Consider the following 15539-nt stretch of genomic DNA (forward strand, 5'->3'; position numbering starts at 1 on the left):
ACAAGAAAACTAATTTTACTGCTAATAATGTAAGCACAGAAAATACCAGTAAATCCCTTTTTCTCTAAACATTACTTTGCCAAGAACTCACTGTCAATTAAATAAGGTTAAAGCAGCAGAAAAGTTTCAGAACAAAATGACTCATTTAACTGGACAGTTAGAATGGTGCTAACTGGGGGTGTGGGGGTGGATGAGATCTGCCTGGAGTTTCTTAGGGCCCTGGATGTTGTGGGGCTGTCATGGTTGACACGACTCTGCAACATTGCGTGGACATTGCGTGGACATCGGGGGACTGTGCATCACTATCAGATGCTGAGGGATGAGACAAAGCATGGGAATTTACAACCTGGAACTAAGACGGAGTTGATTCCTGACGAGAATCTGGATAACATTGCAATTATTTTCTACAGATCATCACAGTTAGGGAGCAGCCTTCAGGTAAAGACCACACCTTCACAGTCTGAATCCTTGGAAGGAGGCAGAGCCTGATGGTTTGAAATCTGCCTCAAAATATGATAACTGTGGCGGTTTGTGTGTCTGTGTTTGTAATGATAATACCAGAAACAGGAGTTATTAATTAAAAAAACACTGTGGATACAAGCTCAAGGTATTAATTGTTATAGAGTGAGTTTGTATTTCACTCTGTCCTGCTGGAGTGAGAACTATCTCCTTGGTAACTCAGCACCTTTTCCCTCTCTCCTTCCTAAAGTTGACCTCCCACTGAGAGCACTGACACCCCTGTCACATCCCATCCACCCCATGCCACATCCCAACACACACACACACACACACGTACATTAGCACGCACGCACGCAGACATGCACGCATACACACACACACACACACACACACACACACACACACACACACACACACACACACACACACACACACAAAAAACACACACAGAGCTGCTGCATGCCTCATGAATGTTTAATCAGAACTGGTCTTATGACATGCAGTATCAGACCAGTGCAGAAACATCCCATCTGAGCCCCACTGAGACTGATTATTAACCCACCAGAGTGCAGAGGGGACACACCCTCTCACACACACACACACACACACACACACACATATACACACACACACACACACACACACACAAATATACTGTGTATGTATAAGCTGAAATATATTTTTATTGTGTTAATATATCCCCTTTACATGGCAAAAATAAATGTAGTATTTTTATTTTTTTATTTGTATGAAATCACACTCTATAATATGTTTCATGACCAGTGTGAATATACTTTTGAAGACAAGGGGATACTCTCATCTCTTAACCTCTTTCAAATAGATCACTCCTATGGGAAGATGGAATACAAAGATAGATTGATAAAGGTGTGTGAAATGACTGTAATATTAGTGTATAATTCATGTGTTGAGTGTCATTATTCTGTCACATCTCCCCCTGTTGAGACCTAGATTACAGATGGGTGTTTAATTCTACTTGTAGTAAAAATCAGCTGGTGGATGATGGATAGTGGCTTGTTTTCTAATAGAGAATGTGAATATAAATTTTAAAGTTTTCTTGTAATTATGTCCTCAAAATTTCTCAAACTAAAATCATGCACCCTGTATAATTTAGAAATGTAACAGGTAATATATTTTAATTATTTCAACCCTAAATTGATACGCTTCTCCTAGCTTGGTTTACAAATAGCTCTACACACACACACACACACACACACACACACACACACAAACACATTCTAATCACAGGGTTCACTTACTTGGTTTGGTGAAACTTTTAGCCACATTTCATGGCCTTCCTCTCCAAATGGATTGGCATAAATAGAATACAATATAACAAGTATGTTTTATTTTAGTGTATTATCACTTAAAAATAAAAATTGTTGTGTTTTAGTTACCTTAGAATGAGCTGTCTCTACATAGAGCGCAGATCCTGGTTTATGGAGATGTTCACCGCCATGTTTCTACAGTAGCCCAGAGGGAACAAATCAAACACTGGCTCCAGAAAGGGCCAATCGCATTTTCATGTCGTCCACCGTAGTGGGGAGTGCATCTGGAAAGAGAAGCATCAGAAAAACAATGTTTTGTAATATGAAAGGGTTTTATTTGGTGTTTTTTAATTTTAAATCACTGGGTTCTGACAGATCTGGGATTTGGAGAGGAAGACACCTCTGCAGATTGTTCTGCTCCTGGTAAAACTTCTCTAAACCTCTGGATCTTTATGGATTTATCAGAAAAAAACACATAGCATGCAGTGTATGAGCTGCTTGTTTCAGACATGCCAAACAGTGCTGTGGAGAAACACTGATTTGTAACATTAAACTGCTTTATTCAGGGCTTTTTTTGTTCTAGTCACCTGCTCTGTTTGTTTTGGAGAGGAACACACCTCTAGATAATTCGGCTCCTGGTGAAAGCATTCTTAACAATAAACATTAAGGGAATTCTAAACAGGAGAAGTGTAAACTGGTTGCAATCTGTAATCCTTATCACTATAGGCATCACTAAATCCTCCTTAATCTTACACACTTGGATGTTATTTACATAATTGCACCATGGGAGTCTTAGGGGCTGTTTAAACAGTAATGGTTCTTGCTTGAAACTTTAAACTTTTGTTGCGGTTTGGCCTTTCATTCACACAACAACAGCGTTTTAGAGGCCTGAAAATGCAAACTTTTGAAACTGGGTTCCAAAGTGTAATCTTTAGAAAGTGGTTCCCCCTCTGTTGCCGTGTAAACTGGCTATGTACAGATCCTGTGAGAACAGTGATGACACGACCGCACTTTCACACGAGCATGAAACAGCCTCTTTGGTGTGTCATTACAAAGTTACACTGCCAGCTACTGGACTGGCATGCATACTACAGTTTTTTCGGTTGCTTTTGCGGATCTGTGTACGTCAGGATCATTCTCACAACGTTATCATATAGTAAGTGGATTTTTTTCAAAAACGCAAAGGAAAAACTTTCCGTTTTTTGTTCTGTTCTCATCTGGCTGTTGTCATCTGGCTGTTGTCATCTAAACGTGGCCTCAGTGTGTTATGTCCACAGGCTGACACCTTTAATCACACAGTTAGTTTGTCTGATAATCGAACCAGTAGAGCTGCAGGACCACTGAAGACTTGAAGTTCTCCAACTGTTAGTCACCAAACATCGTCTATGCAGAAAATGAATCGGATATTACAACAGGAAAAAACACTCTTCCCACAGATTCCTCCTGTGGATTCCCCACAGCTGTCACTCATGCCTCCTTCTCCTCACCAACATGGAGGTTTGGAGGTCTGTCACGATGTGGAAGATGAATCTGTCTCATCAGGAGCAGGGTGAGCTCCCTCTCCAGGGGGGATTCCCGCCCGCTCCCCTCCTGACAGGTTTGATGAATCTCCACATCCCCTCTACTCTGGACGCAAATCTGAGGTTTTAACCAAACGCACCACTGCTCCATCTTTCAGAGGAGCAGGACACAGACTGTGGGACATTTCACTAATGAGAGACGTGACATTTCAACCTTAACTTCAGCCCAGCTCAACCTGACAGGCTGCAGATGTGACCCGTCCTTCTGCTCAGTGGACAAAGTCAACAGAATCCAGTAGTGAATGTAGTAGTATTTAAATCTCTTACTTTGAAATACTAAACACTGCGAGGTAACATGACACCAAATATATGCAAAAATTTTTAAAAATTGAAAAAATTTACTTCTAAAAAAGTAAATACATTCAAGACAAAAATCTGTTTATAAGTCTAAATTAAAAGTATTCATAGACTGCGTTTTTTGCCCTTTTTCTAAAAAAAAAAACACCCCAAAAACCCAAACAATATTCTTATTAAGCAACCGTGCATATTTCAGGTAATGTGCCCTAGCATTTTGTTTATCACATCAAAATATGGAAAAGCTATCCAATTCTTCAACCACTTACTTGAAGACTGGCGTTCTGTTATTTGCATCAAGTGGCAACCTATGAGGCCGACAAATGAGGCTAACATGGACATGGCAAAAACTTCAGTTCATTGAATGGCCACTTGAGGCTGGCTCCAAAACAGAGTAAATAAAAATAAAATAAAATAAAAGTAAATTAGAAAATGCACTTTGGCTGCCAGTTTGTTGTTGTTGCCTAACATAACCATGTGCCATGTCATCCCACCACGAGCATTTGTTGACATCACAGTAGCAACATCCTGGAACATAAACAGCAGACACAGAAGGGTGCCTAAAATGTAATATATAGATGCGGAAGTCCACTGCAAAGCGGCAACATGTGAAGACTTGGGATAAGAACATATTGACTGTATGGCCAACGAATTCTCCCAAAACCTGAATAACTTCAGCATAACTCACATGTCACACATTCGGATCAGTGTGCATTTAAACATAGTGAGGATGTGGTCATCAGACAGAAATCAGAAATGTGTATTTAAGTAATAAAGTAGCTGAATGATCATCAAAGGTCAAAACAACAAGGGCAGCTTAGAGAAAAGTTGGCAAGGATCAGAGACTTTGTAGGCTTGAAGACATTTGATGCCAAGCTGAATTTTTGGGTGTCAATAAAAAAATGGAGTTCAGAGGTTCACTGTTATGAAAGAACTCTTTTTTTCTGTTTGAGTAAATGTGCATAATTACTTCCCCTTTTTGGCAGATTCCAAGAACTGAAAGTGTTCACATAAATGGAAACACAGAATTTTATCCACTCCTAATACGTGACTCATCTTTGAAGCACTGAATCCCAACATTCACTTCTGCCTTGTCAGAGCTTTTCACTGTTTTTCACTGACCACTTTCACTATCACTTAAACACTGACCTGTAAACAATCCAATGATTTCAGTGAAATTCAAACATTCATATAGTTTGGGCTTTGCGTTGGTGAGATGTTTTTGGCGTCTGTCCTTAAATGTTAATAAAGGCCATGCAAATTTAATCCATGTAAACAGGGCCAGGTGAGTGGACTGTGGAGGATGACTTATTCATGGAGGCATATCTGACCAAGACCTGCTGGCTGGGAGTGGGGGTGGGGGGTAAATGTGTGGCCAGCCACTCATCAGGCTGATTGCGTGTGAATGTCACCATGCTCGATTGCTATTCTGCACCACTGAGAATTACAGGTGGTGGAGTCAACATAAAGACATACTGTAGGAGGTACTGATGAGACTGAGTACAGTGAGTCTGCACACCACAAGAATGAGAGATGGCAGATGACTGCAGGCTGGGTTCACACCCTCCTCTTTGTGTTTATTGGCTAAAATGGTCTGTTTTTGAAAACCTGAAGATTATTGGTAATCCATAGCTGTTTCATATGATGTGTTCTTGAGCAGCAACAGTGTCACTACAATTCACTGATCTATAATTAGTTACAGTTGCAGCTTTGAGAGGGATAAAGTCACGTTATTCCTACTACTGTTAACCAATGTCCACAGGATGAATTTGCGGCGTAGTTTTGCCAGCAGACTGAAGTTTTTAAATTAGGATAAAATTACTGATCAACAAACTTTTAATCCATGATTTCTTCTATTGTAATCAAATAAAAATACATAATACAGGTGCTTGGTCCTACTCTTCAAAATTTGAAGCTCTATGTGGCCATAATAATTATGACAGGAGCAAATTAGGAAGTCAGGGGATGTCAGCAGAGGAGAGATCTAAAACAAACACAGGAGTTTCACCCTTAAAACTGCTGTTTGTGTCCCCTTTTAAAAAAGTCAAAAGTCAACACTGACTTTTTTTTTTAACTTAAGTAAGTTGACTTACATGAAGTACTTAACATAACGTATCAACTGTATTTCACTAAACTAAGATAAGTATACTATGCAGGATTGTTGGTTACGGTTTGTAAACATACTCACAAGCAAAAGTGAAAGTAAAAACCAACCCCAGAGTCACCCTCATTTGGCATTTTGCCACACTATTTGTGTTTTTTAAGCACTGTGTCTCTAGCCTGTTTCCACTCCGAACTCGAATACGTCAAATACGTCTGCTCTGTGAGTGGTTTCTGCGTACATGCGTGACACCAAAACCAACCTTCCATGTCTAACCAGAACATGACTGGACACATCAGATGTAAACATGCTTAGGCAGAAGTGGTGGCATTGTTAGTGTACGCCAGTGGATGGCCGGACGCCATCGGGCGTGTCCACGTGCAATACGCACAAGTGGCGTCACTTTAGAACACGACTGCACCAAATCGGTCCAGAGTTCCCAACCCGTGTGGATGTGAGGTTCTTTTTCTACATCTTACCATGTGCCTCTTTTGCCTCAACCTAACAATCTGTGACTTTGTTGCCAATTCCAAACCATTGTTACAGTCCACGTTGGTTGTCATGTGCTTATGTTGTGTAAACATAAGGACTATGCTGCGTCTTCCCACAGGTTTAACATTAACATTTTAACATTAACATTACAGGACTATTTCATGAAAAGAAAGTTGTGTAATCTCAGGCCTTGATAACATACTGAAAACATTTTCTGAATGTTGCTTTGAAAATGCCCCTCCTTTGTTCTCATGTAACATTGTGGGCAATTTATAAAAGAACACTCTATAATCTGTCACCTCTCAACATCATCAAAACATCCTCAAAATGTTGAAGTTGAAATTTTACGTCTCAGTCAGCATTTAAGCTTACAGGAACATTATTTGAAATGATAAACATCCTTAAGAGGATCTTTGATTAGATTAGAACATGTTTTCTTCAAAACATTATGTTAACTTGTAGGAAAGGTTATACAATGTTGTGGGGACGTTACCTGCTACCTGAAAAATAAAGAAAAGCTTTTTGATAACTTTTTTTTACCAAGGCAACCAGGCAGGTTCTACAGGATCTCCACAACGCATTTCATGGCAAATGTATGAAAGATCTCAAAAAGTCTGCTACACACACTACACGAAACATTCTCAAAGTCCAGACTGTGGTCCAGATCCAGACCAGATGGCAAGTCAGTCCAGACTCTGCCCACACCTTGTATTAGCAATGCAATAATACAATTTAATGAAGTGTACATTTCCTACTTTGAAAAAAAGTTTTATACTTATCAATAAATTGTTAGTTTTGTAGAATAAAGTCTATTTAGAGATCGTTACAGCGATCCTTTTCTGATGCAGAGGGGGTTCGGGAGTGCTTAAATGTGATAGCTGAGGCTCTGAGGGACAGGAGATGTCAGAGAAATTAAATTATGAGCAATTTTTAAAAAGTTATTTGCTTATCATTAATGGTTCCAGACCTCTAAATAGAAATCAAATTCGTACCTTTGAATATTAAGTTTGAGAACCTCAGCACTATGGCGTTCATGTGCTGCTGCTTGTTTACTTGTACTAAGTTCCACTTATCGTCTATTTGTTGTATACAGACACAGTGACTTTCTGTTTAAACTTTTCAGAGATTATCACTGAAGTTGTTCTCGCCTCCTCAGGTGAACTAAATATCTCCAAAGGAAAAATATGGAGTGAACAGAGTGCTGAGTCGAATTCAAAGAGAATATAAAAGGAAAGATGGGTGCAGCATTTATTACCATTATCTGACCAAAGAACTGACAAACAACCCAAACTCACTTGTACACTGGAGCGAATGAATTTACCAGAAAAACAGTGAACCAAAACACGATAAAGCCGGCAACAAAAGCAACAACCACCACAACAACAGCAGCAGCAGTAGCAGCAGCAGCAGCAGCGGTGAAGGTGGAGAACATTATCAGTTAGAGACAGAAAGAACACAACAGCTGGCCCCAAACTGCCAACATCTCTCACCACAAAAAATACCTCTAAATGAAAAGGCAACATGTCAGACAAGTAGCTCCTCTCTTTCACTAACTCCTTTTAGTTTCTCTGTGTTTGTGACGCCTCACACCTTTCTGTCACCAAGCGAGGGCTGCCATGACAGTTTCAGCACTCCGTCTCCTCCGCACACCGGCGGCAGCGCTGAGTCTGCACTCCTCCACCACAAACACTTCTTCATTCTGTTTATTTCTTGTTGTCTTTCTCTCGGTATTAAACAGGCTAAATGAGGACGTGCTTTTATAAGGCGGGAGCTTTGAGTGTACCCCAGTTTAAGTTACATCGCAGAAGAAAGAGGACGTTGTACTGCCGCTTTCTGTCACTCTGACAGTCTGTCAGATACTTGCTTTCCCCGTCTCTCTCTGTGATACTCTTATTGTAAATTTAATTGAGGGAAACTTTCAGGAGTTACAAACACCAAACTTCTACCAACATATGTAGAACTTTGCTAAATGAAGCCTTTTTTCACAAGACAAAACAGCAGCATTGGACATATGTTTGTAAAATTAAAACAACATGTCCATGTTTTACTGACCAGCGATCAGTGGGAGTTATGTTTGTTCTCTCTTAACCCTCATTCCCACTGCACAAAACACCCATCAACAACTGCTAACATCTGGCTCCGATCGGCATTAAAGGGAACACAACATCCAGGTAAGTGCGTGACACTAGAAGGGACCTTTCAAGTGCACATTGAACACCACCAGATGGCGTAACGTGAGAACACGACCGGTATTAGCCTGTTTAATACCGAGCCTCTGCAGAACTAGCTGTGGTGTTATTACATGTGGGCGGATGGCACCTGCCACATCCACCTGATACTCAAATAGGCAGCGTCATTTAAAAACGTGGCTAGACAGAACATATAGTGTGCACATGAAATGCGTCAGGATGGCATCAGGCTGTAGTGCTGCTGGTAGTGTTGTAGTCAAGGTCATATATATGTGTGTGTGTGTGTGTGTGTGTGTGTAAACAATTTTCCTCTTTTTCTATGAAGGGTTACAACCATTATTGGTGACAAAAAAAAACAAACTACAAATGACTTACATGATTGGCTAGATTTCAAGAAGGAAGTTTTGCATTCAATCACAGTAATTATGTTAACAAATAAATCAGTTGTGTTCTCAACCAGTCTCGATTAAAAATCCGGAGTACGCTATGTCCGAGACGGAGATAAGGCCGGGTCAAAATGCGTTCGATTCTGAGACGAGACCTAGACTCTCTAAAAGTGGACCAATCTCAAATGCTACAACTGGTAAAGATGTAATATAAGGAACGTGAGGGCACTTAAAGGGCGGGCAGGAGGGGAGGTGGATGGGTCCAACAAACATGGACTTTCACGTGGGAGTCTGGTGTTTTTTTCCTGTCTGAATGTGAATGTATTTTTTCTACACCTTTCTGTGTGCCTCCCCTGCCCTAACAACCACGTGCCAAACACATGCCACTTCATCCCACCATGTGCATTTGTTGACATCACTGTAGCAGCATCACGGAGCACAAACAACAGATGCAGAAGGATACCTAAAATGTAATATGTAGACATGGAAGTCCACTGACAAAGCTGCAACGTGTGATGAGTTGAGAGATATTTCACTGATGACATGAGGTGTGGTAGAAAATGTATCATCACACCTTGTTGTTGTTAAATCTTGTGGAGGAGGATTTTTGATTTAATTTTTGATTGCTCTACTAGAGTCTGTCCATACTCCCGCCTGAACATTCTCCTGCATGACAAATGTGACAAACAGATAACAAACATTACAGACACACACACACACACACACACACACACACACACACACACACACACACACACACACACACACACACAAATACACACAGGCCCTCCGTCTATGGGGGGAGCTACCTTTTAGATGTGCATCAGTCCGGACAGTGTGTGTCTGCCTCTGGGTCCAGGTCCTAAGTGTGTGTGTCAGGCTCAGTGACACCTCAGTCACTTCGGCTCTGCAGCTGCACCGTATAGTTGCCACCAGGAGTGTCTGCGTGGCATTTTGCGGGTGCAGAGGGTGACAGGGTGCGTGACAGCAGGCGGCGTGGGACTGACACTCCCATGTCAGCTGTGAGAGCCTGTTTGGCACTGAGCAAACAGAGATCCACCCTCAGGACTGAAGAGGAGTCACTCAGAGAGGAAAACTGATCCTGGGCCACATGTGACGAGACTGTGTTTATAAGCTGGTCTGACTTCATGTAGTGTGACATTCATCTGGTCCTGCTGAGAGTAAAGGACAGACTGAGAGACGAAGGAAACCACTTGCTGAACAGTTACTGATCTGCAGATAGTGTTTTGAAGTTAATAGAAAAGTCTAGGAGAAGTAGTTCATCATGGCATCAACATTTTAGTGTCTAATTTGAAACCATTGTGCTTCAGTCAACAAGCCACAAAGCACATCTTTACTATATATATATATATATATATATATGTATATATATATAATAACATAATTGATTTCTGAAGGTGTTAAGGCAAGTTATATTTAAGGCTTTTTAAGTTGAAAGCCACTCAGAATGAAATTTATGACCAATTTTACAATAACCAAAACTGAAATTTAAAAAAAAGGGGAAAAAAGCTGACAATTTCCCCAAATGTTTATTGTAACTTAAAACATGACATGATTTTTGTGTCTCTCACTCTGCATGGGAAATTCCACTGCCTTGATTCCAATCATGTAAAGAGTGAAAAACTTTTTGTGAAGAAAACACGAACCTCTTACACATCACTGTTTCCCAGTTTCAGCCATGCTGTGAAATCTTGGTTTAAGACAGTTTTCTTTGACTTTGCACTTCCCTGTGTTGTTCAGGGCACAGTGACAGCAAGGAACAAAATATGAGTTTAGTTGGTTCCACTATCCTGATGTGTCATTTTAATGCAAGAGGCACTGGGAAATAATTTTTAAAAAATAATAGATTTTTTTCAATTATTTTAAGATTATACGATGCAGCATTAGAAAAAAAAAGATTAATAAAATCCTACTTCCCATACATGAGCATTATTAAGACTTAAAATTGGATTTAAGAACTTTTAATACAATTTCACACCTTATATTCAGATTAATAATTTTGAAGCCTTTTAAGACTTTTTGCGGAGGAACCCTAATTTTAATGGTCTGCACTGGATGTTCTGTGTAATTCTGCAGAATCATCAATGTCGATGTTTGCATCTGGCAGTTTTGGTTGTAACAATCAGCAGTTAGTTGCATGTAAGGATGGCAGCACGGATCTCTATCTCCTATGCTTTTGACAGATCCTGGTTTCTTTTTTTCATCTTCTCAAATAATATGACAAGAATCATCATCAAGATTTGATAAGAATGAATGAACCGTCATATTTTCCACCTATTAGTGCCGATTTTGTGCAACACTGACATGTGGACAAGAGCATCAGTGGTTTGAGTCCAATCTCATGAAACTTTAAAATGTGTTTTTACAAGAATCTGTTTTGTCTTAGAGTGAACTGTGTGACTATTTGTTGCTTTTACTGAAAAATTAAGCACTGCACATGGTAGGATTTAGAAATATGAGGGTTTTTAGGGATACATGTGAACTGGGGACTCAAGGAACGTGAGTGAGTGTGTTTGTGTGTGTGTGTGCAAGGTGCAGGGAGGGAGTCTGTGGTATGGCTGCAGGCCAGGCTGAGTGGAATAATTGATTGCTGATTGACCCTCCACTGCCACTGAGGCCAGTCCTCCCCACTGCATTACTGCACATACTCATCTGGTCAACAGCATGTGTGTGCACCTTCACAATCGTGTGTGTATACTGTGTGTGTGTGTGTGTGTGTGTGAGATCCCTCTGCCCACAAACCGCAGCCACAAACCATCAACTATTATCAGAACAAAAAGGGGCCTGTGTGACCTGTGACACGACAAAAATGAATGTCTGAGGAATAATGACTGATTGATTCAGGCTAAATGCTGAATCACTCTCTCTCTCACACACACACACACACAAAGATGGGGAAGTGAAACATGAATGGAAGTGATAGTGGTGGTTTAAGAGATTCAGCAGGAAGTCGACCCCTTGTCAAAAGGTTGACTCAGTAAATCGCCTCGTGATCACCGTCAACAGGAGATAATAACTTGGAAATTCCTGGCAACAAATAACGAGCCGAAACTGCCTCTGAGCATAAAGACGATATAAAAAACACAAAACCAATGTGCAGCACAATATATATAGAATTATTTGTGATATTGCAAATTGCTTTAATAACAATTATCTGAAGGTAATTTTCACTTTATGGCACATTTTCCTTTATTTCAGGTAAAATGTAGAGTGTGATTCACACACTGCCCCTCCTCCTGCTTGTTTGGAAATCAGCACATCATCCCACCGGTCTCATTTATTTGTTTGTTTGCTGGTTAGGTTTGTTTATTACTGTATTTTCAAAGCACGGGACAAGGTTAGATTTGCTGTTTGGGCATATTTTCTCCTGTGATAGCATGTTTGAATTTGTCTACTCAGCATGCGGCGTGTCAGTGTGTGTGTGTGTGTGTGTGTGTGTGTGTGTCTCAGTGTGTGTGTGACAGTATGGTGCCGGTGGAGGCAGGGCATACGCTCAGGGGTCGCCGCAGCAGTATGCTGCCGCCGGTGCCAAATTGCTTTCCAGGGCAGGGACCGGTGGTGTGGTGGCCCTCCAATCCCCCCCTCCATTTCCCCTGCTCTGTAGGGGCTCCTGGCCCCGGGTCACTAACTCAATCACCAGATCAGGAGTAATAATTATTAATACCCCGTGAGCGTTAACAGCACGCAGGTGATTTATCAAAAATGTCGATTACATTTTGCGCAAGGTGACAACTTTTTAAAGCTGAACACCTCCCAGGGGAGTGGGCCTAAGTGGAGAACACCTCTGCTGTACAGAGCCAAGTGGGTCTCTACTAAATGAAAAGGCCTGAATGGCACCATGAGGATGTTATTTATACAGCAACCAGTTCTTCAAAATAAAAGTGTGTATCACTTTTACCTCTTACTGCTAAATGAGAATGTTATTTGTTTGACTTCTGAATTTTTTTTACAGGACAGATTAAGTGTCCACTCTACCAGGTGAGTTACCAGGCATCCTAGATGAGAATATAATGTTAGATGAAAGAGAGAAAAAGAGAAAAACAATATTTGTGGACAGATTAACCTGCTAGGGGACCAAATATCTGCTTAAGGGCCCTTTTTGAGCACCTCTATGTCCTACACTCAATGCATCATGTATGTGCCTTGTCGAATCCAAAGTCCCATTAAAGCTATAGTTGGTAACTTTTATGAAAATAACTGTGCAATATTTGCAGAAACTGTCAGTATATTCTGAAAGGATTTCACAAGACTGAAAAACATCATGTCCCTCCTCCTATTCCCAATCCTAATGGCATTTGCTAGAACTGACACCAAAAACAACCAGTCAGAGCCGAGAAGTCTCCAACACATCTGTCGATCATAAACTTTGGTCAAACTGTCAAATCAAACAACAGGCAGTGCTGATCAAATATGATTCAAGATTGTGTTTCTTCATTGCCTACCCCAAGAACCAAACTCCGCTCACCTGTTGGACCAACTATTGCAATTAGATACACTCCACACTGTGGACGCATACTCTTTTTTTTCTCCTCATAAAAAACATATGATGCAGGGTGGTGAAAGGTAAGCATGACATTGCCTTGTACTTCTGTGGAGTGGAGTACAATCATGGTTCTTTCACAATTTTCCTTTTAGGTCCACAGGACAGCATCACTAGATTTTCTGTGCAAAATGGCAAACAACTTTGGTCCCTATAGACTTGGACCAATTGGGAGTGTAATATAGTGCCTGCACATATGATTTGCTGTCTCAGAGTGAAGTGAATTTAGTGTTCTTTAAATATGTTAGTGTACTGTTTAACTTTAAAGTTAGAAAGTTTGTGGCCAGACTGCCATATTGTAAATAGTTGGCTAAAGTGCTAAGAACAGCCCACCAGCCGGACCAACTTTTCTCATTTTAAACAGTACACTAAAATATATTTCTAAAAACAGAGGAGAAAAATAAGAATGCTGTAATAGAATCTTGCTTCATATTTGTAAAGCACCGTCTGTCCGACAATTTAAGTGCAGTTCATGAGCAGTGATTAACATTACTGACAGCTGCATTAGGGACTCTTTGGCTCTGACTATTTTGTTTTGGTTCACATACAGTGATGCCGTTAGAAGTGCTACAAGGCAAGAGAGTAGGAAGAGGAGTATGATGATTTTTAAAAGATTATTTGTCTCATTTAGTGCTGTGTAATAATAGTGACAGTTTTCACAAAGATGAAAAAAGTTGGGTTTTTTTTACTAAAAGTTACCAACTGCAGCTTTAAATAGGGCAAGTTACTTCTGGTGGTTATGCTTAATTCAAAGAACTGTTGTATGTTTCTCTTTTGCAACCAAGAGCATCTTTTTCACAGGCTGATGTGAAAAGCGGTGATGGTGATGGCTACTATGGTGGTTCATAGTCTGAGTTTAACAAGTACTAGCTTAGCAAAGCTTCAGCAGATGCAGGAGAGGCAGTAGAGAGTGACAGAGGAGGGAGGTGACTGAATAGTAGGGAGGCAGTACATCTGCCCACACACTGTAACATTGCAACTTCTTAACTTAGTATTACTACTACTATTACTTTTCTCCCCACTGCGCAATTAGCTCCCCATTAGTCAATTAGCTGATTATCAGAAAATAAAAAATTGGCAACTATTTCGACGAACATTTGATTCATTTTCTATGAGGTGTTAATACTTTTACTCAAGAAAAGGGACAAAGTCTTTCTGATATATAATAATCATTTGGCCACATAACCAAACATCACAGTATGATACAACATGGCCAACTAAAGCAGGGCACAATATGCTCTGCAAAGAGATGTAATACAGTTTATTAGCACAAATAAGGGAGGGGTAGGTCACAGAGAAAAACAACAGAAACGCACAAATGTATGAACATTAAATAAAAATCAGAGCCGGCCGACTGCCCACAAGAGACTGAGTCTGTTAAACTTCACATCACACACAAAGCAAAAAGAATGAAAATCAAAATAGTTTCTCTCCAATCATACATCATTAACAGCCTACTTGTACACACAACCCATAATGATGCAGACACAGAAAAATATGGGATATATTGCGTCCAGCCTTGACGACAAACAACAACAACAACTACAACAGGTAAAGGAGGTGGAGACTGTGGTCATTATCAGTCTTATTAAAGGATGTGGATCTATCAGCTGTGAGCTTCCACAGTGTTTGTCTGGGCTCTCTGTTTGTGTGTGTGTGTGTGTGTGTGTGTGTGTGTGTGTGCTGGTATACTGTAGGTAAGCTGAGCTGAAGAGACGCTGACTGTGTTGAATCTCAGCAGCAGCAGCTCCAGACGCCAGAGACACACTGCACCTCTCTCTACCTCCCTCCCTCTCTCTCTGTACCTCATCCTCTCTCTCTCTCTCTCTCTCTCTCTCTCCATCCTTCTCACTGCTTCACTTGTTTTGTTTCTCAGATGCAGCTTGGATGGACTCTGCCCTGATTTATGGATAGAAAAGCCCACAGTGTAGTCATGGTGATCTCTCTCTCTCTGTCACACACACACACACACACACACACACACACACACACACACACAAACACAAACACAAACACAAACACGTATACACACGCGCAGTACATGCCTTGTCCTTTATTCCACTGCATCTAAATCTGTGTGTGTTACATGCACACACACACACACACACACACACACACACACATACATACTCTCTGACTCTCAGTGAGGTGATGGCTGTCACACTGCTCAACGTTTCCTCTGAGTCAGCAA

At 40.7% G+C, this 15539-nt stretch overlaps 1 long non-coding RNA gene across 1 annotated transcript in view; it reads right to left on the reverse strand.

Annotated features, from left to right (window-relative positions):
- Positions 1 to 1554: 1554 nt before the first annotated feature.
- Positions 1555 to 15539, reverse strand: part of LOC148189511 (uncharacterized) — a 29947-nt gene continuing 15962 nt past the window's right edge. Inside the window, exons 4-5 of the long non-coding RNA XR_015776573.1 lie at positions 9597 to 9959; positions 1555 to 2029 (exon numbers count right to left, since the gene is read on the reverse strand). This is a non-coding gene — a long non-coding RNA (uncharacterized LOC148189511). The remainder of the gene's footprint in view (positions 2030 to 9596; positions 9960 to 15539) is intronic.

This window comes from Plectropomus leopardus, chromosome 5 (genome assembly GCF_026936395.1).
Source record: "Plectropomus leopardus strain MGB_pleo_1.0 chromosome 5, ASM2693639v1, whole genome shotgun sequence".
NCBI lineage: Eukaryota > Metazoa > Chordata > Actinopteri > Perciformes > Serranidae > Plectropomus > Plectropomus leopardus.